We start from the raw sequence: 24,218 nt of genomic DNA, 5'->3' as shown, positions 1-24,218 counted from the left end.
AATAAATGAGTCACTTGAACTATGTAGCAGAAGAGGCAGTCTGCTCCAGCTCCCACAGTCTCAAAAACAGTAAGCATGGCGCCCTTTTCTCCACGCCGGGCTTCTCGCCACAAGGGTGAAGTTCAGGTAATTTTCAAGTCGCTTCCTCCACACGTGATGAGTCACGTGACACGCCTTCGGCACAAAGCCTCAGGGGGGGAGGAAGTAAATTAAAGGGACACAGCCCTTTTCTCAGAATGCACTGCGTCTGTTCTTACGTTTTCAGCAGAATTGAATAAATGAGTCACTTGAAGTATGCAGCAGAAAAGGCAGTCTGCTCCAGCTCCCACAGTCTCAAAAACAGTAAGCCCGGCGCCCGTTTCTCCACGCCTTTCTCAGCTATCTATTCTGGAAAGGAGAGAACGTGCGATGGATTGATCATCCCTTGTTAAGGTGCAAAGAAAGAACACCAAGAGTGCCAAGTTGTATTAATTTAAGACATTTAAAACCTGCAAAAATGGACCAAATCGTGGACCAAATCATGGTCTCCTGTCACATGAGCCAAGGATGAAAATTGAGTCGAACTTGGAGACCTAGAACAACGATAGTGAGTGCTCGCACTATGTATTCCGAGAGACAAGGATACTTTGCAAGGCTAAATTCAAAGACAATCTTCATGACAGAAGTCTTGGGTGATGAGGGATGATGGGCTAATTGGGTGGGGAGCTATTATCATGCCCATCTCCGTGCACCGGAGTCTGGGCTTATGTGCTGCTAAATGAACCAAATGTTACAGGCATGGCACAAGCGTGCCAACCAATTGTAATGCTCCATATAACAAAGGACCTTATAGTTTTCAGACCAATCAGAAACTGTGTACTTGAAGTTTTTGAAGATGGCATGCTTTAGAGGTAGGCATAATTGCCCACCTGACAGTGGGCAGACATTCACAATCCTAGTTCCTAACTGTGTACTTAGATGATCCCCTTAAGCATATCCCGATCCCCAGTAAGTTTTTCATTATTTGCCATGTAGTATGATGTCATCTCTGATGTATTTTAAGTATATAATCGTTTTTATTTTTTTCAACAAACCATTTTATTAGGAATTTTCAGAGAATATACATCAACATCAGTATCACATAAAGTTTCATTGCAACAGTTAACACATACACGCGGGAGCTTTTGTGGATTGTGGGTCTTCCTGTCTGGGGCAAGTCTGATTGTTTCCGTTGTGACAGTCTCTATGAACTTGAGTTATGCCCGCCAGCTCTAGTCTCTATGTGAGCCAGCGAGTCCTGGGCGGGTGGCGGGTCAATCCCGGGAATTTCTCAGCATAATTCATGAAGGGGGCCCAAGTGTTTCTAAAGACCAAGATGTTCCCCAGGCGCAATGCTGTGATTTTCTCTGACACTACTATGTCCCAGCATTGTGTCCACTATAATCTTGTTTTTATGGAAAAATCGTTGAGAGAAATGGAGCCTATGTCTGTTGATGTTAGTTGTAACTCCCTGTTTTAAATAATTGATAATAAAACAGTACTTTGCCATCTTGCTGGGTTGGTTCGTTTATTTGGACTCTGAGTTACTCTGTGAGCCCATCTATTGCATGCATGTTCCTAAAGGGCCATAAGCTCACGTAGATATGGCAATCGGTCAAGGAACTATAGGGGGCATTAGGATGTTCCATAGGTGGTAGCAAAGGAGGGTGGTGGGATTATGCTGCATCATTATGCATAGTATTATTAATTTGCAGATGTTTCCGCTTGATAAGCTGTAACCATTTGAGATAAGACGAGCTCTGTCTCAGTTCGGTTCTACGGGACCGCCTGAGACACTTTTTTCATGTAATAAATCTTGTTTTCCCTTGCAAAGAGGTGCAGTGATTATTTTGTGGTTTTTGATTATTTTTATTCCCAATGCGAGACAGGCATGCAATTAAGAGAGACAAAGACTCAGAAGGTAACAGTTTGAAAATCTTGATTTAATGAAGTTACGGGGTTGGTGTAATACCTAACTGGCCCTAGCTCTAAAGGTCTTGTTCCCTCAACTGATGTTTCTAAGGGCCGTTGGTTCTGAAAGTCCAAACCAAAATCTGTCGGTGTCTTAACCTATGTTTGCCCTAACTCTTTAACAAATAGGTGAGAGTCTCTCTGGCGGAAGCACTGAGATGCGTGATAGGAAGACTTCTTAAAGGAAAATAGTGGTACACGAAAAAGGAAATGCAAACCACAGCTAGTTTCACGTAGTCTTACCAATAGGTGTAGTTCTGCCAATTCAAACTAGTCCAACTCAAAAGGATTGCCCTTGGAACCTTTCACATAGGGCTCTTGCAGTATGTCAATGGAGTTTACAATGTCTCTGGGTCTCTTGGGGTTCCCTTCCCCAAGCTTCAATTTTTCAAGTTCCAAGCAAAAAGACACAGTTCCTGTTAGGCCTCTCAGGGTTCCCTTCCCCAAGTCTAGGCCTCTCTTCACACCAAGTTCAACAATGTCTTTAATGTGCCTCTTGGGGTTCCCTTCCCCAAGCCTAGGCCCCTCTTTACGAAGTTCAACAGAAACAATACAACACAATTCTTCTTAGGCTTCGCTGGGTTCCCTTCCCCAAGCTTAGGCCCCTCTAGTTTCAATGCCAAATTCAGCTTGTCAGGATGTACTTTTCTCTTATATACAGTTTCCTCCACCTACAATCCTTTCATGTGGTAGAATCAGAGACTTTCGAAAGCACCAGGCTCTTTGCTCCTCCTAAGTGCCACCACTCTGATCTTTTGGCCCTCTCTTTATTTCTTGTACTTGTTTTCCTTATAACCTTTTATCTTCAGGTTCTTCCTGTATCCCTTTTTATCTCTCTGTGTTTCTTTCACTTTGTGGTGCACACTTGCACCTGCTTTTGCTTTAATTTCTCTGTGTTGTGCCTCTTGTACACTTTCCTCTTTCCATCGTGCACACTTGTACCTGTCCGTTTCCTTATAGTGCCTTTTGCACACTTCTTTCACTCTTGTCGTGCACTCTTGCACCTTCTTTTGCTTTACTTTCTCTGTGTTATGCGTCTTGCACACTTCCACCTTTCTATTGTGAACACTTGCACTTATCAGTTTCCTTATCATGCCTCTTGCACACTTCTTTCACTCTTCTGTGCACTTGTTTCCTCCTTTTGGGTCGTTTGCCCTCTTTTCTTAATTCTTTATCTCTTTGAATGTCTTTACACTGGACTTGGCTTCATTTCTGCGCCGCTAATGCGTTTAAATGTCTTTTCATTTTGGACTTTGCTTTATTTATGTGCCCCTAGCACGCTTTCTCCTTCTTTCCACTTTCCTTGTTCCTTCTTTCCTATGTTCTGTCGTTTTATGCTTTCACGCATGCTTTCCGCTCTGTGGCACTTTACAAAATCTTGTCTTTCCCGGATGCATTGGGTTGAGGTCAGGGTCTCTCCACCTGCCCCTCAGACATCGTTGGGACCGGCACACACCCCAAGGGAATGAGCATTTCCCTGAACACTGCCAGCAGGCTATAGGCTGCCTTGCTCCGACTCCCTGGAAATACGGCTCGCCTAGATATGCTGCAGCCCCTCATGATCCAGAGTTTCAGCACACCGTTCTCCTCCGGATCCTCCAGGCTTCTCTTCCTGCAACTCCCTGCTCCTTGGCTCCTCTGTCCCAGTCAGCATTCCCAGCTCGCTCAATGATTCTGGCAGAACCACCCTTTTTATACTACAGGTGAGAGTCAATCGGAGTCAGGTGTGCACAGTTGGTGAAAAGTGGCTGAACTTGCCTGACTCTATTAGTGGGACAATTCAAAGGTGTTAGATGGTAAGCCTCACTTTGTATCTCCATGTTGTTCTTCTTCATCCCAGTCTTTATTGGAAATGGGGAGATGGGGTGTGATTGTAAGTACCCCGGACAGACTGAGTGAGCCTGAACTTATCTCATCCTCTTTTCAGTACCAGGTGTGAGGACTTGTTGGGGCCCATTAAGGTGAGTGAGTGATGCTGAATCACCCTGTTTACTGGATGGTGATATCTGAGAGGAAAAAGGTGGGTTGCCCGTATACCTTCTGGGTTTTGAGGAAGGAGAGAAAAGGTTAGTGTTAAGAGTTGAAAAAGGGCTTAGTCTCTCTAGATGTCCACGAGATTTTATCTTCCCTTTTGGTGAGGCAAGGTTAAGGGGCAGGATGGGAGTTGGGTGACAATATCCCATGTACAAAGAGGTTGGGTGGGATGGATTGGGGCAAGGCTTGGGGGAATACCATGCTTCACCTTTCGACGCTCTCCCCGCAGTACCCAAGGACCGCCTGAGGTGATCCTCCCTCGCTTGTCCGGCCCCAGGGTTGGGATCCAAGAGCGATGGCGCTCCCCTGGCCACCTGAGGTTTCTCACACCGGTTTCTGGGCTGCCATCCTTTCACAATCAAGGTATCATTACATTACTTCAAAGATGCCCACGTGCGTTTACTTTCCCCAATAGCTCACAGCATTCACAACGTGTGCATTAGACAACCAGAACTCAGCACTTTAGTGGCTAATGCGAGGGGACGCCTGGTGACTACTTGGAACAACTCTTTTTGCTGAATACTTTTTACAGTAACTGCACGCATTCATTTGAAGTTCCCCGAAAGTGATCAGACTTCTCTGAGGGAAGCATGTCAGCCTCCTTTTGAGAGGTGCCTGCTGGTACTCCCAGGGGAGTGTGAGCAGTTTATGTTCTGGCCGACGGCCTGCGCTGGCAAAGGTTCAAGAATGCAGCTATTAACTTCATAACCCAGTGACATGTAGCCATCTGCTGCCTAATGAGTGTGCGGGCATGGAGAGGATTAACTTTAATAGTCCCTCCTTCCTACTCCTCTTTCCTTAACTGCATCATGCTGGCACTCAAAGCCGCCTACGTCTTATGGACTTTGATTAAGAGAAGGCACGTGTCTCCCCCAAGGAGATGTTACTGGACCTGAGCTCCGTGTGCCGTGCTCTCCCACTGGAGAGTCGATAGACACCCGCCAACAAACTCCACAAACAAAACACAAACGTTACCCTGTTGCGAAAAAAGTATTAAAATCATAGGTACATACATATCTTTTTTGCACTAGGGCATTTTTTTTTCACTAAATCAGGGCTCAAGTCCTAAAACAAAAGTGTGGGGACTCTGAGTGACGCAACTGGAAATGCGTCACAGGAAGCGAATATATTCTAAAATGAAACAGGCACATTTCAGTCAACGTGTACAGTGCCGACACAGTATACAAGAACATGTGACAAATCATATCCTGTATAATGAAAGGTCAATATGACATATGTTGCTGCTCCATGACAAAGGATATGTATGGTCTTGCGACTGTTTGGCCTCCTTGCCACGCGACCTGTGTTAGAATCCAGGCCATGCACTGCTTACTTCCTGCGGGTGGGAGCTAATTAATATTTGTCTTCATTCCTTAAAAACAAATATGGTAAAGGTACCTCCCTCACTCCCTCACCCCTGAACAAAGTGGGTGAACGTCATCGACATGTGTGTTCCCTTGACTTGAGCCCTGGCCCTAGTGGTGCGTAAAACGTCACTTCTACCAGTGCAAAGTTCTTGTAATATGGCTCCATATCCAGAGGAGTGCTAAGAATTCATAGAAATACTGCACTCTATATAGCAGGCAGGCAGGGCCCTGGGAACCCACTCAGGCCCTTTTTTTAATGGAACTTTAGCGCTCTGTTCATCTTAAAGACATTTTTACTGTGCGGAAATCCATTTTCTCATTTGAAAAAGTCTCTTTAAAGCTTGTGCAAGGCAAAGCAATGTGCTTGACTTTGCGTAGCGCTACCTATTTTCCTCACAATAACCCACTGGGCCTTACTTAGAAAGAGTTTTTCAATGTGATATCCTATTGAAAAACGCTTTTGTAATTCTAGGACCAGTTGTCTGCACCTCGTTTTTGCAATGCCTGAATTTTGATAGGACCTTGCACACAAAAAAGCCTGAGAAAGGGCACTCAAATACAGGGCCTACGTATTTGAGGTACAGCAGAAATTAACCTGCTTCAAGTTGAAACTATTTGGAAGGCCAATACTAAAGACAGTGATCTATAACGAGAATGTTACGTGACAAAGCTGTCAACTGCCCTGCATCTCCCAGGTTGGCCCGCAAAAATAACGCAAAGGTGTGAGGGAAGCCCGCGAGAAGGGCAGGCTGAGAAACAAGGTGATTACGTTCCTCAGTGATGATCATTTTAGATGCCAAGCGATCCTTTCATCAGGTACAATGGTTTTACCGACGTCTGCTTCTGCCAAAGTCACAGAGCTTTGATCTCTGTGACGCCGTAAAGTTTGCATACTTCGCAGCCCACAATACAAAAAGTAGAGCTTTTGCTGTCTCCTCTCCAAAACAAGCATTGGCAATGCCAATAGTTTTGGCGTGTGCTGCTGTCCTGTGCATTTTGCATTTATAGGCACATGGGTGCAAGGAGGAGAGTGCAACGTTTTAAAGTAGGTCGCGATAAGGGCTGCAGGTGTGCAGTTGAATGAGAGGGGCAATAGAGCAAGGGTGGAAACCATGGATATTAACATCAATGATAAGTGAGAGGAAATATGACCAAGAAAGGGTGAGAGTGTAAGAAATAAAGCGAGAGTGTGAGCGGAAGGATGAGAGGGGATAGGGGTTAAGAGAAGGTTGGATGGGGTAGAGGGGGGGTGAATAACGAGTGTACGGTGGCTGGTGAGGATAAAGAGAGATGGTAGAGTTGAGTTGATAAAGGGGGTAGGATGGGTGGCAAGTAGAAGAGGAGGTAGGGTAGGGATATTAAGAGGGGGAAGGGTGGGTGAATGGGTTAGACAGAGGGGGTGGGTTGGTGGATGCAGGTAGAGAGAGTCGGTAGGCTGGGTGGGTGGGGTAAAACGAGTTGTTAGGATGGGGTGGACAGTGGGGGTAGGGTGAATGAAGGAGAGTAGAGAGAGGAGGGTTTGGTGGGTGGCAGGCGAATGAGTGGGTTAGGGTTGGTGAGGGTTGAGAGTGGGTGTAGGGTGGGTGAGGCTAGAGACTGGGGGTAGGGTGGCTGAGTGGGTTATGGTGAGTGGGAATAGACAGTGGGGATAGGGTGTGGGGTTAGAGAGAGTGGGTATAGGGTGTCAGTGTAGGGTTGGATAGATAGAATGGAGGTTGAGAGGGTGAGTGGGGCAGGGTGGGTTTTAAACATGTCTTTAAAATGAACCACATAAAGAGAGGGCTTGAGTTCCATCAAAATCAGGGCCTGAGTGGGCTCCCTGGACCCTGCCTGCCTGAATAGAGTGCAGTGTTTCTATGAATTCTTAGCACTGCTCTGGATATGAAGCCATATTGCAGGAACTTTGCATTGGTAGAAGTGACATTTTACGCATCATTAGCAGTAGGGCCATGGCTCAAGTCGGGGGAACACACAGGGTGTGGCTTCCAGGTGAACCACGCAGGTGATGCCATTGGCCGTGTCCCCACACTCCCCTATCCTCTTGCTACCACCACCCCTCCTTCATGCACCCTTATATCCATGGGCCAGTGGAGGGGGCATGTACTTTTTCCAAAAATGCATTTTAACCCTTCACGCCTTGCGGGGTGGACCTGTTTTGGTACTTTTATTTTATTTTTTACCACCATCCAAGGTGTACTGTATTTTATTTGTATGCCTGTCAAAGGTGGACTGCATTTGATTTAGTCCTCGGGCAGGGTGGGCTGTTTTCTTTAATGTTATCCTCATCCGGGGTGGACTGCATTATTTTTTGTGTCCTTATGCCAGGGCCATTGTGCTCTCAAGGGCAGTGAGTCAACTGCTCATGGTAGTGGGCACTCTTTCGGACTGGGCTACTGGACATGTGGCCATGCTCAGTGGAGTCAACTGACGTGGTGTTTTGGACTGCTACAGCCTCCCACATACAGGTGAGCATTCCACTAAACATTGATGTGTTTATGTGCACTCTGTCAGACAGAATCTTTTAGCTGGTAGAGAAACTGACTACACATATGTTTTAAAAGACTGAATGAAATAGTTTGACTGACTTACTGAATTCATATGACTGACTGAATATATTCTTGATGATAGAGAGTGGGGGTAGGGTGGGTGGGGCGAGCGGAGGTAGGGTGGGTGGAGAGAGTGCAGGAGTGGGAGTATGGTGTGTGGGGAAGGAGAGAGTGAGGGTATGGTGGTGACTGACTGACTACACATACCTTTACAATGACTGACTGAAATTGTTTGACTTGTTTAATGAATGCCTATGACTCACTGAAAATATTCTTAATCATTTCTATAGTCTTGCATTACTTTTTTGGCACTATGGCCATGTGCATTTATATCCTGCACTTTACCTGACATGACCTTTATAGAACTGACCCCTTCCCACCCCTCTCTCTGCTTGAGCATAGCCACGGTTTGAAATTGAGGTACTGCATACAGACACATAGGGCCATTACAGAAACACACCTATGAGGCAAGTACACATTTGGAACAGTCTCTTACTTTACAGATGCGGCGCAAGTGGTTTTAGAGGAGGCTGTCAGTGTCCTCCTGCAGCACAAGAGCGATATAGGTCACGACAGAAAATGGTCAGAGTAAACAATTCTACTCAGTGACAGTGTGTGCAAGAAGAGATGGTACATTTATTACAATGAAATACAACACTACATAAATGGAACAAACCCGTTTCTTTTTAGCTCTTATTCTTACAGTCTGGGGGACAAGCATACTTTTGCTTCAGGGAGCAGTCTCCCGCTTGTCCATTATCAATGTCCATGGTCACGCCACTGCTATTCCAAGGGTGTGGCCAAGTCCTCCTGCCTTGCACTATTTCAGAGGTAGCTTTGGGCGCAACCTGCTGCCATCTACACGTGAAGTATCCTGTGTATTTCCCACTAGAAATGCATATCCCGCCATCGGTTCTTATCATTACTAATGCCAGGCCCGATTCACTTTATGCCAAGGTCCTGCTTGCGTGTAGCGCTTATTGATTACCAGGTAACGCGCACAAAAGGCAGCGCATGCTTCATTTTGCGAGCAACTATGGCCGCTGTGGTCTCTAGTCAGCATTATGGGCGGCTGACACTTTCTGTGGTTGCCATGTTCATTTTTTTTATTCAGTGGAATGGAATGCTCTTCTGTTCCCCACGCGCCTATACCACGGTGAATGAAAGCGTCAGCGGTCTTCCCCATGTTCGCTCCATCACTGATTAAAGCTCCTCCTGCTAAGTGTGCATAACACCCATACTCATATCATGCCCACTTGGACGTAGCCCAGTGCACACGCGCACTTGCTGCTCTCCCCCATGCAACTGAAATCACCCATAACCCGTGCATCCGTCCATTTTGGACCCATTACATAGCAATAACTCATTCCTTCTTTTTCCCCCCCAAAAAGGTGTAACATTCTCCCCATTTTGCCCGCTCCTTTTTTCGCGGGCTCCGCGCTCCTATTTTCGTGGGCTTTTGCCGTTCCCTCCGCTCCTTTGGGGAGGGGGAGGGAGAATAGGAGGACACCGCCCAGGTTATCGGGCTGCCTCCTCCATCTTGGAATTTCTGTCGTCACTTGTCTTGTTTGCTGGATAACAAACTTAATCCCAGGACCTTTTCCTAGAAACCTTCCCCCACATTCCCCCACATTCCTTGGCTGCTTCGCACAATCTCCGTACCTCTATTTTTTCAATGTGCTTCTTGTTAGACATCCTCCCCCCCTCATAATCCAGTTGAGCTGGGGCAGTGTCAGTTTAACAATCTGATGGTTGTTGCACTTTTTGCAAGTGTTACAGTAACAGAGTGGTGGCATTTTATGGTGCGTGTGCATCCGGCCGCCTTCTCGCTGTCCCTCACCCTGTGCCTCGGGTAGTGGTGGATTGCACTGGCACACAGCACCCGTGACTGAAAAAGAACCTCACCCAACACCCCAAGTCAAAAAGGAAGATCATCCTGGAATCATTCTGGAGTCATCCGATGACTCCATTCTAGAGTCATCCATGGATAGTTCAGGAAGATCATCCGAAGTATTCTCACAGGCCAAAATATGTAATGAGATGATGACTCTAGAGTTATCACAGAAACTACTCCAGGATGAGTTTGGATTACTTCCAGTGATGATCTTGGATTACTCCAGGATGACTCCATGACAACTTCAGGATGAGTGGGGATTACTCCTGGATGACTTCGGATGACTCTAGGATGACTCCATGACAACTTCAGGATGAGTTGGGATTACTCCAGGATGACTTCGGATTACTCTAGGATGACTCCACGATAACTTCAGGATGACTCCACGACAATTTCAGGATGACTCCACAACAACTTCAGGATGAGTTTGGATTACTCTAGGATGACTCCACGACAAACTTCAGGATGAGTTTGGATTACTCTAGGATGACTTCATGATAACATTAGGATGGGTTTTAAATTGTAAATTATTATTGCAGACCACTCCAGGATGAGTTTAAATGATTTCAAGATGGTTCCAAAAGATTTAGGAAAAGGGGTTGGATTACCACAGGATGTATCCCTTTTGAGTAACATTGGTGGCATTACTTTACAATGACTCTAGTTAGACTTCTGGATGGTTTACTGGAGAAAAAAAATCTTGCAGCTGTCACTTTTCATCTTTGCTAGAGCACCCATTAACCAAGTTCGCTGATTTAGTGCACACAACTACAACCCCCATGTCACAAACCAACTCCCCCATTTCAATTCTCACCTCTAGACAACATGGCCTCACACCCAATAAAACTCCCACAGTTCCAAAGCACTACACTAAAATACAGACTTCCAGCTACCTAAACAGAATCTGTTAAAGGTCTACCGGCATGACAGACTTCCGCCAGTCACTTCACCCAATATCACTTTGAGCCGCTAACAATTACCTAGTTCATATTGTGATAGTAAAATTATGCAGCTATAAATTGTTGATATTTTAATATTGTATTGCTCTGGCTATAAGATATCTTCAATCAAACATAGGCTCAGAAAGTGTACAACTTTTTTTTAATTCAACAAATTCAGTTCAACGGCATAGCTGTATTCCATAAAAATAAATAGGTTTACAAAAATACAAAAACAATCATTGATCCTGCATTTGGAAAGGTGGAGTCTTTTTTAGGCCTCTTCTGGAATTGCAAATTTTGGTGGCAAGCTTCCTCCTTATCACTCTGCAGTCCATAGTAGGCCAGCTGTTAGCCTTGCAGACAGATCTCAAAAATTCTACAAAAAATAAAATAAAAAGGATATATGAATATAAATGGACAACCGAATAGGCACTGTTAAATTCCTTATTGCAGAATACATACCAGATTAATTAAATGTTAAAATGTCAACTTACAAATGCGTCACTACATTTAAATGCATTTGTACACAAAGGATGAAACAGGCTTAAAAGAAAATGAATCATGGTTTTCTGTGGCTGCAGAAGATTTATGGTCTTTAGTGGAGCAATATTGATTTATATCACACAGTTAGAAATAGAATGCATAAGTGGAAATGTACAGTTTTCAAAACCAATACAACTAATATGTCAAAGTGATGATTAAGCATTAGTTTCGGAAAAAGAATGAGACTTTTCATGACCTACCGTGCAAAGCATCAACCTTTTCTACATTAAGGACATCACTCCCAGCTCTGGCTGTTGTTACTCCTTTAGCAGAAGCAAACTCATTCTGGGAAAAGAGAAGCTCACTGACCCCATTCAAAAGGAAGCTTGCACCATCTCGAGCAGCTTTAGCCCCCTCCAAAAGTCTGTAGAGCTCTCGCTTTGGAACAATTATACCTCTAAATCTGGTGGGGTCATTGGCATCCGTAACCAGCTGTTGCATATCAGCCTGGAAATATAGCACAATATATAATATTAACACAAATCATCATGACATGCAAGTACAGATTGTATTATAAGCAATGATGTGTACAAAACATGGTGAGGTGAATTTCCTGCACTTTGGCCGCCATGGCACAATATGAATTAATAACTGTAGGAAAACAAAGTTTCACTGCTAGGATACATTATATATTATATATGGCGTGGTTGCTGGTGAATAGCAGGAGAGTAGAGGCACAACATATAGAGTGTCTGCAAACATTTCAAATACAGCCATGCCTACAACTATGGTGCAAATATCCATCATCTAGGTGATGTTTTATTTTTTAAGCTATAAATGGAAAAAATGGGCCTGGCCAGAATCTATGCAGAATATTACCTCTTAATTTATATTCACAAAAAGATTTGGTTATACACTAAGATTAAGGAATAGAAACAGGTTGTAAAAGAGATGAAAAAGTATCACCTTCTGTTCTGTGGATGATCTAGTGTCCATTTCCAACAACTTCTCTGCTGATTCCGGGAATGCTGCTGATTCCGGGAATGAATTGGTCCTGGTCTGAGCTGCCAGTGATGCCTGCAAATGATGCATTGCCAACTTACTGTGTCTTTGCGTGGCGTGTAACTGTTCTACAATAAAAAATGTTTTAAAAAACAGCTAAAAGGCATGTACTCTTTGTCATCACAAACTAAAACAGCCAGTAATGTGGTCTTTCTTAAAGCCATTGTATGCTGACCTTGCACAACTTGAAGATGGTGTTGTATTTAATGACCACAACAATTCCAGCTTCACGTGTCATGCTACACTTCTCACGGTTACCTGTGATTTACCTGCACGCTGTCTAGTGTCAAATAGCATGCAGTTCAATGGAAAGTTTGGGTGCTGGCATTGCCTTCAAGAGGGTGAAAGCACAGTTTCGGGCAAAGGGCACTGTTGGGTATTTCCCTATAATGATGAAGGCCCTAAAGGACCACCAAGGACACTTGATACAATTACAGAGGATGTACAGCATGTTATAGACAACATTAAGACTGTGCAGTCTAATCACACTGTGAGAGGAATTAAAGGACCAACGTGGTTTATGTTCCTGAAGTACTTTTGTATAACCAAAGGATTTGTCATTGATTACATGCATGGCGTGTGTGGAGGCATTATGAAATTATTGCTGACAGTCTGGTTTACAAAAAATTACAAGCATTGTTCATACTCCTATTATGAAAAAGTAACAATAGTAAATGGTTATTTGCTAGGATAAAACCGACTTTAGATGTAAGTAGAGTACCAAGGTTTATTGATGAACTATTGTACTGGAAGTCTTCAGAATTTAGGAACTTTCTTCTTTTTTGGGGGATACCAGTCCTTAAAAATGTTCTACATAAGCCACACTACTTGCACTTTTGTATTCTTTCCAAAGCAATACACAAACTTTTAAGTGAAAACATTACCCCGGAAGATTTACATATAGCTGAACAAAGTTTATTTCTATTTGCGCAACTCTTCACAGAATTATATGAAAAACGATTTATGACCATGAATGTTCATCAGTTAGTACATTTAGTAGACAGCGTTCGAGCAACAGGACCTCTATTTATAGCTAACTGTTTTGTTTTTGAAGATCTCAATGGTTTCATTTTGCAGCATTTTCATGGTACTACAGGTGTAGAAACACAGATTCTAGATGCCATAAGTATGATACAGGTGATCCCAGTTCTGAAAAAAAAATATTTGTTAAGTGGTAGTGATGAGGAAGAGTTCTACCAAAGTATGATGAGCTTACATAATAGAAAAAAGTATGTGAACATTGAAAATGGTGTTTACAGTGTTGTGTCGACACACCCTTATACTTTATCTGAAGATGAATATGTAGCAGTGACTCGGATTGCCCACATCACTGACTCTGGCGTTGTATCATGTAACAAGATATTTATGGAGAAAAATAATCTTCTTGTTTACAGTTCAAATTACACTCGTATTCAGAGGAGAGATCAAAGTGTGATCAAATATGTGAACGAGGGTGGATTGCATGCCTATGGTAGGGTCAGTAGATTCATACAGTGTAGAGAAGCAGATGCGTTCACCAATTTGGCACTCGTTATTCCACTTGTGTGTCAGTCTTATGATATGAAAGACCCAGTTCATTTGGTAGTCGAAGAGAAAAGCACATTAGCCATCCAGATACCAGTAATACAAAAGGTATGTTTTTTCATCAAAGTTGAAAATTAAACTTTTATATCTGAAATGCCAAATTGCTTTGAATTGGATTGAACATAACTGGTGGTTTCCTACATTCAAATGCATGCTGGAAGTGCATCTTTTAGGCTTCAAGGAGCCCTGAGAAACACTTTGCTTACTTTTGTAGCTAGAGGGGGCTACTTTAGAAATGTTTATACACATTGCTAGCAACTTGAATCCATAACCCTAAACTGTGAATTCCTAAACAGCTGTCTAAACTCGCCTGTGGGATGGGTTCTCTAGTTTATCTGGTCATTCACCACTCAACCCCTTCTTCCATTAAGTGCTGCTAGTATTTTTACTGTGTGTTTCCCTTACTTGTTCCCTAGGGCCAAATATGTGTTGGGGACATTTGTGAGCAGATTTTGGGGGCTGGTGAATCCATCTTAAATTTCCTTTGTCACCTTTTGAGTGTGGTCTGCATACCTGTCTTTTCCTTCTATGTGCCTGGTAGACTAATTGCCCCTTTCGGTGGTCTATATCATTAAGTGGCAGACCTGGTGAACCAGCAATTAAGTGCATATTTTCTGGAGACCCTGTGTTAGCTCCTATACATAATGTGGTGTTCATATGAAATAATGTACTCAGCTGTAATGTTGAGATTAATTTATAGCTAAACGTTTATATAAAGACTATATTTTTAACCAAACTATATTGTGTGGGCAATCTGTTCTTTTGTACTTGTGGTGGTTGACATTTGGTGAGTCAGTTTAACTTGAGGGACTTTGCTTGTGGTTACCAGCAGAATGGAGGACACACTTTATCTATTTTTATTTTATTTATTTTTTTACATTTATAAAGCGCTCACACAGCCCTCGAGGCACTGTTACAGGAATTGTTTGTTTTTCTTAGTTGCGTAATTGTGTTTTTTATTTTTGTCTTAGTTACGTATTTATAACGCGCTTAAACACCCAGAGGTTTCTAAGCGCGGTCTTCGTGTCGTCTTGCTTCCAAGACGCGCACGCTGCCACTGAGCTATCCTCCCGGGACATCTACATACCAGGAGCTTTGATGTATTTTCTGTATGTACATAGACAGGGCAGTATGAAAGTGGATTGCGCAATATGACAAAGTGAGTCTATTATCATTCATATATGATGAGCTTGACTTTTTATGTCCAGTGAAAACATTTCACATAACTTGTACTGAAGTAATTGAATTTTTGGCAGAAGTGAAAGAATAGCGCTATGTATTTTTTAGTTTGATTACATATGCAATTTTTCTTTTTTTTTTTTAAACTTTGGTTGGTCTTGATTTCATTTTGGAATCATTGAAGTAATCCTGTTTCAGTTGCTTATCTTGCCAGCTCACATTGCCTTCTGGAAGAGTATAGACTGCCAGTCGAAGCCTTATTGAAACATATGATTGGGATCACTACAAGTCTGTAGTAGTGTGGGGCCTGAGTAATCATTTTAGACCGTACTCTTCGCTGTACTCATGCAGAACAGTAGTCATTGCGTCATAGGCACCTATGTAAAATGAGTGCACTGATTACTGTCTAACAAATGCTAAGGTTGGATAATTGTGGCTTAATTGGGCTCCATGGCAAGTTCTACCAATATGTGTCTTGAATCACATGGATTTGGTTCGGAAGGGTGCATGAACTAATAAAAATGACTATTTTTGACTACAGAATGTACTTAGCAGCGCATTCCCATATATATGCGTTAGTCACTTATTACTGCAAGAAAACTATTTCTGTGGCATGTGTGCTTTTTAAGTGTGATTCCTGGTTAATGGTTTAGCACTTTTACATTGGGTGTTGCAATTTAAATGATCATATCCATATTATGCTTTTTACATGCAATTAAAACTAATGCCAAACAGGTGTGCTTAGCAAAGCATTAAAAAATCATTCCGCACAAGTGCAACTAAGCAAAAGCTGAAAGACAATCCGTATTAGTCCGCAAATCATCCTACAAACTCTGTGATGCTCTGAAGTAATCAGTAAACCAGCCCCAAATCATCAAGAACAAACATGTTTCATGACGATGCTCTTGAAAGTAGGTCATCCCAGAATCATCCCCAAATCATCAGGGACAAACAAGCTTGTCAATCCCAGAATCATCTGGGCAAACCTGTCGATGCTCTTGAAGTAATCGGCAGGTCATCCCAGAATCATCCCCAAATCATCCTGGTGATGCTCTTGAAGTAATCGGCAATCATCCTAAAATCATCAGGAACAAATGGTTTTCTAAAATAGGGATGATGTTAGCATCATCAGCAAGTCATCCTAAGCTCATCCCCAAATCATCACCCACCATTCTGAGACATTTGCTGATGACTTTAACAGAGTGATGACTTCTGATGATGTGGGAATGACTTCTAATGTAGTTCAATGATCATCGGATGACTCCAGGATGGTCTCTAAAGTCATCCTTTTTGACATGGTACAACACCAAATGCAGCAAATGATGATGGTTTTGAAAACCATGTGCAAAGAAAAAAAATGTTGCAGCAAGAGCGCATATTCTGTGTTTGGAGATCTAACCCTCGGTGAACTTTCCCCTGGCATCCCCCAGATGATTGTGTGCTCCCCTGATCCACTGATGATTCGGATCACAGTCTGTGGGTGGTGGCCATGTTGGTGCCAGCTTGACCAGCAGCAGTGAGGTCGTCGAGAAGAAAGAGCGTGTCCGTTCCCATCTTGCAAACAGATCGCTCCGCGGCCTCAAGTTACACAGACACGTGGCATGTGACAGTATACCCGATTTGGGCAAAAGATGCTAAACAAACCACTATTGGATTACAACTCGTAGAACAACAGAAGTGTACACTTAGAGCATCAGCCATTGTAGGGCAAGCATTTCCTGTTGTCATGACGACCACAAACCCTGCTTCTTGGAACTCTACTGTAGCAATGATGTTGGCGATATTTTGGCTTATGCCAAAAAGCGCCAAAACCAAAAAGGCGATTGTTAACTGCCTTGGAGTCAGGCACAAAAGTTATTGGTGGGTCTGGGTTGAAAATAGTGCTAATTTCTGAAAATAAATAAGGCACTGTGGAGACAGACATACACATTTTTACAATTGGGTTAATGTTAACTCAAGAAATGTGTGTTTGCTGCATCACTACATACTTTATTTACTGATATTTTAATGTGTGAATAATCACACTGATAGTGAACGCACATTCTGAGAACAGTTTTGCCTAGGATCAAAAGGCACTCCGGGGCAATTTAATCACTTCTGAATGCCTTTCAAATGGTAACTCAGAAGCACAATGCAGTGCACGCTTCTGCTGAGTGATGCAAATAAGATAAAGTGCTAGTCTGCCAAACTAATCACAATTCAGTCAGAAAAGGAACTCTTACTGTTATTGTAGCAAATGCACTTATCTACAAGCGCAAACTAAACAGGTAAATAAAAGTAAACTGTGCTTGGTTCAAGTTCTAATGCCAGTGTCCTCCATGTGTTGGTTTCACAGTGCATTAAGTGCTTTTGAGGTGGGTGGAGCTATGCAGATTTGAAAAATTAAGGCAGTTCAGCACAAGTGACCCTCAAGCCCACTGTGAAACGTTGGCACCTATTCATTCAATGGCGAGTAAAGAACATGACTTTCCCACTTTCCCACATGCATAGCACAGTGTTGTTATACTGGTAAACTTGTTTCTCTCCTCTCTAAGAATATCCATGATAGCTCAAATCCCGGCTGCCACTCTGTTAAATGTGTTAAATGTTAAATGTTAAAGGTATTTGTACCGCGCACCGTCACCAACGTAATTGGTCCCCAGGCGCTCTGGCGGATCTGTAAACGATAAGGAGGGATGGGTTAGTAAGGTGAAGAGGGAGTAGGATAGTGAGAGGAGTGGTGTTCTGTTGGCAGCTTCAACTCGGTATACACCAGATGTTGAGCTTTGGTGCGGGTATTGGATCGGTGTCAGTCCGCGTGTGCTGTTGCTCCGGCTTATGTGTTGTTGCAGTGTTGTGAAGTGCGTGCGGCTTGTGGTGCTAGAGATGGTTGTGTGAGTTTTTGAGTGAGATAAGTATGCAGAGTTTGAGGTTGTATTGATTAGTGGGTTACCTGACCTTTAGCATGCTAACATTCACAGTATTGTCTAAGTGTGGCACTTGTTGGCCTTCACAATCCTATCTAGATACGGCGCAGGCCAATGTTCAGAGTTCTATCTAGGTGTGGGAATGTCAACATTCACAGCCCTATCAAGATGCGGTGCAGGCTGGTGTTCACAGCTCTAAGTGTGGCACGTGCTAACATTCAAGTTTCATCTAGGCGCGGGCATGCTATCCTTCAGTTAAAATCCTATCTATATGCGACGCAGGCTAATGTTCACAATTCTATCCAAGGGTGGACATGCCAACCTTTACAATTCTATCCAAGTGTGGACATGCTAATATTTACAATTCTATATAAGTGTGGACATGCTAATATTCACAATTCTATCTAAATGTGCACATGCTAATATTCACAATTCTATCTAAGTGTGGACATGCTAATATTCACAATTCCATCTAGATGCGACGCAGGCTGATGTTCAAAATCTATCTAAGTGTGGACATGCTAATATTTACAATTCTATCTAAGTGTGGACATGCTAATATTCACAATTCTATCCAAATGTGCACATGCTAATATTCACAATTCTATCTAAGTGTGGACATGCTAATATTCACAATTCTATCTAAATGTGCACATGCTAATATTCACAATTCTATCTAAGTGTGGACATGCTAATATTCACAATTCCATCTAGATGCGACGCAGGCTAATGTTCAAAATCTATCTAAGTGTGGCCATGCTAATATTATGGCACTCTATGTTATTGGGAGGTAAGATAGAGTGGCAGGGGTTTTCTGGAGTAGAGTGATTGCTCTACTCCCCACCCATGTAACACTCACAGTTTCTGTTGGTGTCTGTTAGCCGCTGGCTTCCTTGGCGTCCCCTGCGGACACCTGCAGACACATCTTGGGGCCGTCCTTTGCCTCGGAGTCCTTCGCGGCAGGGCTGCCGGGCAGAGGGCTGCCCTAGGGTGTCCTTGATGTGGGTTATGTGGGCCAATCCAGATGGGGTGGGTGTGTAGGGAGGTGGGCAGAGGGAAACCAGGAAGCAGGTGGGCAGGGGTTGGGCTGGGAGGCGGGCTGAGAGCTGGAAGGGGAAGCCAGGAAACGGGGCTGCAGGCCGGGGCAGGGGGCCCCAACCACGCACCAAAATGGTGCGTTTAGAAGCCCAGGAGGGTCTTCTCTCATGCCCCAACTCACCTGCAGCGCCAGATGGAATGGCGGCTGCAGGGAGAGGGGCTCCAAACAGGCCTGGCGAGGCTCGGCAGTTGTCTGCCCAATCAGAGGACAGGGGCTGGCCTGGGAGGCGGGCTGAAGGCGGGAAGGGGAAGCCAGGAAACGGGGCTGCAGGCCGGGGCAGGGGACCCCAACCACGTGCCAAAATGGTGCGTTTAGAAGCCCAGGAGGGTCTTCTCTCATGCCCCTCATTTGCAGCTATTTTTCTCTGCAATGCAGCATGAAAAAGGAATATAGGGTCTTCTTGAGGCCCTTTATCTAAGATGTCAGTAAGATCATCTTACTGGAAAGAGGGTGCAGGTGTTGTCCACCCCATAAACTGCATAAATCTAGCCATAAGGGCTCTGTAAGGCATTTCTGCATGTTCTCCCGGTGCTGGTCTAGCAAATTCTGCCTCTCGAGAGGTATCTATGCCACTGGCATCTTGTAAAGATTCTTGTAGATCTTTCAATCTATTCTCCTCAGAAATGAGTTCCTCTGGAATGGGTACTGTTGCTCTTTGTAACCCAAAAGGTCTCTCATTGTCAGAGTCCTCCCCTTCCTCATATATATATAAGATAAAGCTCTGAAATAATCAGATCTTGGATAAGGGGTAAAACCCATTTCCAGAGCAGAAGGAGCCAAATTAGTCGATACTGCTTGGGAAAAGGTTGTTGTTTTTGATATAGATGTTACAGGTCTCGATAAACCCGCAAATGGCATTGAAAAGCTCGAAAAGGGCCTCGATGTACTCGAGAGGACCGGGATCCTACTCAGTGTCGTCGATATTGTAAACACCACTCTCGACGCCTTGGGCGGGACCTTCGCCACCTCTGGTGCCGGTGGCGTAGTTGAGGTTTGAGGCCTTGAGGACGTATCCTTCATCGGGGACAATGACGATGACGGCGTCGATAACACAGATTTGTGTATCGAAGGTACCTTCGACGATGGTGTCGGTGACGCAGCTTTTCCCAATGATTTTTTTGTCTTTACTCGAGGGTTCATGACGCTCAAGGGATTTTGTTCGCCGGGTACGACGACTCACAGCGTTTTTGTTTTTCGGGTCTTTCACCCGGGGTATCACCTCTAGGCATCTCCGAGGGGGTCAAGGCCACGTTCTAGAAGACCCTATGCATTTTCTTTATGAAATTACTCCACTTAGCTGGAGAGACGTATGTAGTGGGGCAGGTGACACTTTCTGGGGAATTTGAGGATGAAGAGGAGGGAGATCTATGACGACTTTTCTTAGAGTGTCTCGATCTGGACAAATGGTGGGAACTGCTTTGAGATCTCGATCGGGAATGTTTCTTTCGGTGGTGAGGAGACGAATGTCTCGACTCAGCCGAGGACAATTTTGAAGGGGTAGAAGATGTAACTGTCTTACCTCTTTCTAGCTTCCCCCTACGCTCCTTCAAGGATTTCGCCATCATCGACATGCAGTCATCACATTCCGAACACTGGTGCTCTGATCACAGGTACCACAAACAGATCCTGTGAGGATCCGTTAATGACATATTTTTCCCACAATCTTGACATTTTTTGAAGCCAGACCGTGGCATTGATGTTTCGGACGAAGATGCCATCGTAAGATATAGGTATTTTTTGAAGATTTCGAAGATTTTTCGATGAGTAGAACCGAGCGTTGCGTCTCCGAAGCTTACAAAGCGTGGAAAAATAGAAAAGAGCAACGGACGCAGCCTGAGACTATTTATACCTATGGTGACGTCGGCGCCGATACAGAGGCCTTCGAGGGACACCGACTCGAGGGACGTCGACGCACAGCGCCCTCTACTGAGAAAAGATTTACGAGGCCAGGAAGCTGGAAATGGATTTATCAAAGATAAGGAATACGTGGGAGGACACAATCCATTCGAATATTTGATTAATTCTGTTTCAGACCACAGATATTTATGAACAAAGAGGGGGGACAGAGGACCCCCATAAAATTAAAAAGCAGCATTCAGTATAATTTTAGGAAAACTTGGAGGTAGTGCCAAAATGTCAGGTAGATTATGGGTCTTTTTGGCATGGGTCCAGAAAAATAAATGAAAATGAAGATGAAAATAAATCATTCACTTTAAACAGTATGGGAACAAGGAGCTCAGGTTATACAAATGACGTCATTCTGATGAATAAATAAATAAAAAAATGAATAAAAAGGAAAAATGAATGAGTAAATGATTGGATGAATGAAAGATTGGCCATTAAAAAGATAAAAAGTATAACTAATTAAAAAAATCAGATTTTGACAAATCAAATGGCACCAATGAGGGTTGATGGCCAAAATTGAAAAAGTTGTGTATTTTAATTTAAAAAAAAGGATGGGATTAATAAAGGACCAAAGGGTTATGGTTGACCAAAATTGAGTTAACCGTACAAGGAATATTTTGTACAGAGGCAATTCAAGAGAACATGTAAGGGTGAGTAAAAATAACATTATTTGAATGTATTTGATGGTGTTGGTTTATATTTTATAGATGAAGATCGTGGACCTTTCTTGAGCATAGAAGGAATGTCTGCATGGCCTTAATAGGGGGAGATACATCATACTACGACAGAGGTGAGTACAAGTGAATGGGGAGAGAAGAAAAGAGGTTGAGTACTAGTTCACACCACAGAGTGTGAACACAGTGATGATCATTATTAGGAGTAAGAGGACCCAGGTGAGTAACAGAAAAAGAGGCCCTTAGAGACACAGTGTTTCAATTATGTAGCAATATTTCACAAGATACATGCAAATAGGTGTAAATAGAGTAGCATATAGATGCAAGCATGGCCACCTCAGACAATGCAGGACAAAGAAGACGCCTAATGAAAGGTGAGTAACCTTTTTATTCGTTGATAGTTGGCCAGATGACAAGGGTAGATTTGGCAAATGTATAGGAAATGTATAGAATAGGCAAAATAATGAATGTCATGTTAAAATGGTAAGGCACGTAGTGAGGATCAGTGCCAGATTCTAGAAAAACAGAGGTAGGCTAGATTAGCGTAGGACAGCAAAATGTTATTGTGTCTCAAACAGGATGAAAACACAGCACAGAAAGGAAATGTCCATGGGCCTATGCGATCGAAAGGAAGATGGCAAAGGAAAGATGAAGCACATGCAGCAAAGCAGATGAAGCACATGCAGCAAAGCAGATGAAGCATTTGCAGCAAAGCAGACGAAAAAACCAAGAACAGGTTCAAATTTTGAACAGGACCAAAGAAAATTATTTTGATTCTTATGTGCACCAAAGAGTCAGGAAAAACCTATAAGTTAAATGGGCTGAAAAAAGCCAGAAACGATTCTAGTAAACATGTTTTATTATCAGCAAGGAGAAAGGGTTTAGGTTAGGAAGAAGCTTGACCCCTTTGCCAGTACCCAAATTACTTTTGTCTCTATTTCGATTTTCTACAGAGAACAGGGATCCCTGCCAGCAATGTCCTCTTCTGCCATGGATGCGCCTAGAAGACAGAAGAAGTCATCTAATCTTGTTATATTTGTTTCTATTGTTGTTTATTATTTTTTGTCACCTTGGTCTGAAAGTGTCAACCTTAGAAAAAGTGCAAGTCCTCTAAAGGGACAAATCATTTTTGTAAAAAGAAGCCCATAAGACATAAGGCCAAAAAATGAGACAGGCGAATGTATTTATTGCCTAGAAACAGACACAGGTGAATGTGTTTATTGAAAACACACCAGGTCCCGGTACTCGACAGCATACAGTAAGAAAAAAGTAAAGGGGTACGCAAAAGAGAGAGGATCAGCAGCTTTGGCATAAAAAGAACCAAATGATATGATAAAGTTTTGTTTTAGGAGGCAGGGATGTTCAAAAAAGAGAGATCTAATGGAGGTTGTTTAGTTAATGTTAATGTTAAAGGACATTTGTACCGTGCACTATCACCACCGGAGTGGTCCCCTGGCGCTCTGGCGGCTCTGAAAGAGGAAGGAAGGTTGAGTTAGTGGGAGGAGGCACGAAAAGTGCAAGAGAGCAGTGATGTGCTGTTGACGGCCTCAGCCTGGTGAGTCCGTTAGCTGGGCCTGGGGTGTTTGCGGCCGGTAGTCATTGTGTAATGTTGTGCAAAACTATGCGTGTTTTTGTTTTGTTGTTGCAATGTAGTGAAGTTTGTGCTGTTTGTTGTGCTGTAGATTTTGGTTGTGTTTGGTTTGGAGTTTGAGAGGTGTATGCAGAAAGGGAAATTGTTAGTAAGGTTGGTTAGTTTGCGTCTCTATGCTGAATTCAGGCGCTCGGCTTGCGCAGTCTCCCCTGGTGCGGCTCTGTCCTGATCTGGGTCCAACTGGCATGCAAGGTTCCTTACTCCTCTGGCCCCCACCACTAATATGCTCTCTCATAGCTCCGCCTATCCTCCCTTCATACTCCTGTGGCCAGTGCACCTGCCAATGTCAACCTCTCAGGTAGAGTGGTGATTTCCAATATCTCGACAATTCCACACCACTGTGGTACCTGGCGGTAACTAAGGGATGGGCTGAAGTGTTGGTGGGATTGTCTGGGGAAGTTGGCTCAGTCTTCATGCGTGCCGCCTGTGTTCAGTCTATCCGGTGTCACCCGTCCAGGTGCCGTGGGAGCTACCCTCTCAGGTCGGGATGTCTGTGTCCTTTCCGGATTAGTCATCTTTTTTCCAGTTTCGGTTTCCAGATTTAGTCTGTGGTGTTGAAGTGCCAGGGTTTTAGTGATTTCCTGAATTTTAGGTGATCTTCAGTGTTTCTTATTTCTTTTGTGATGTTGTTCCAGGTTTTTGCGGCTAAGTGGTAGAAGGAGGTGCCTCCAAGTTTTTTCTTAAGGTATGGTTTGAGTTCCAGGCGGATTTCGTTGCTTGTCTCGTTGGTTTGTAGACTGTTATTTTCTTTTGTAGGAATTCTGCTCCTTGTCCGCTGATTGCCCTGTGAGTTATGCACATTGTTTTGAAGGTGATGCAAAGTTTTACTGGGAGCCAGTGTAGTGTTTTTTAGGGCTGGAGTGATGTGGTCTCTTCTGGATAGTTTGAGGATTAGAAGGAATGG

Source organism: Ambystoma mexicanum, chromosome 3q (assembly GCF_040938575.1).
Source record: "Ambystoma mexicanum isolate Mex_15411 chromosome 3q, UKY_AmexF1_1, whole genome shotgun sequence".
In the NCBI taxonomy this organism is placed as follows: domain Eukaryota; kingdom Metazoa; phylum Chordata; class Amphibia; order Caudata; family Ambystomatidae; genus Ambystoma; species Ambystoma mexicanum.
Note: the sequence above shows the minus strand (reverse complement) of the source record.